This window comes from Ciona intestinalis, chromosome 2 (assembly GCF_000224145.3).
Source record: "Ciona intestinalis chromosome 2, KH, whole genome shotgun sequence".
Taxonomy (NCBI): domain Eukaryota; kingdom Metazoa; phylum Chordata; class Ascidiacea; order Phlebobranchia; family Cionidae; genus Ciona; species Ciona intestinalis.
The window spans coordinates 3,078,183-3,078,905 of NC_020167.2; the positions used below are offsets into that span (position 1 = coordinate 3,078,183).

A 723-nucleotide genomic window follows, 5' to 3' on the forward strand; every position below is an offset into this window, starting at 1 on the left:
CCTGGAGACCGGAGGGGCAGGGTATACAGACTGACGCTTGTTTTGCATTGCAATAACCCAGTAACAGTAAATATTAAAGCTTGTAAATCAAATTTCTTTAATAGGAATGTGTGTCTAAGTACCCTGCCTCCCTAGCATTAAAAATACCCAAAGTTTTACATGACCATTGTAGTCGACTACACTACCTTTGGTTCAGGTTTATCAAGGAATTCAATGAAAAACTCAATGGTTCCGTACAAACTGATGTTCGTCCCAAATTTATCGTTTTCAAGATAAACTTGGCTTGGTGTCTTCCACATTTTCTTACGAATACGAATTCTAAAATGCATTTTAAAATTTTAGATAACCTTTTTTTTCACAAAATAAAAAAGTAAAAATTCCACAGAATATGAGTTTTTCCATTTATGTCTAACTATTTCCATTTTTTATTATTATTTTTTTAGCCCACAAAGTTTCATAAATTTTTTTAGGCTACAGTTTTTTCGGTTTAAAACAAATGTTATGATCTCACCTCTCTGGTTGAGTATGTATATCACATTGTTCACTTATATCTTCACACAGCAAGTTACGTGCGTCACCAACTGTCAACCCACGTTGTATCACCCAATTCATTAATGGTTTGGCAGTCTGTTACGAGGAAATGCATATTGTAATGGTTTATTTGAAAATTCATTCGAAAGTTGTGTGAAATGTAGTCTTTGAAACTTGGATTGCCCTTGAAAC

At 33.7% G+C, this 723-nt stretch overlaps 1 protein-coding gene across 3 annotated transcripts in view; it reads right to left on the reverse strand.

Moving 5' to 3' along the window:
• Positions 1–723, reverse strand: part of LOC100177599 (ubiquitin carboxyl-terminal hydrolase 47) — a 26,782-nt gene that overhangs the window by 4,790 nt on the left and 21,269 nt on the right. The gene's annotated exons all lie outside the window — the stretch shown is intronic.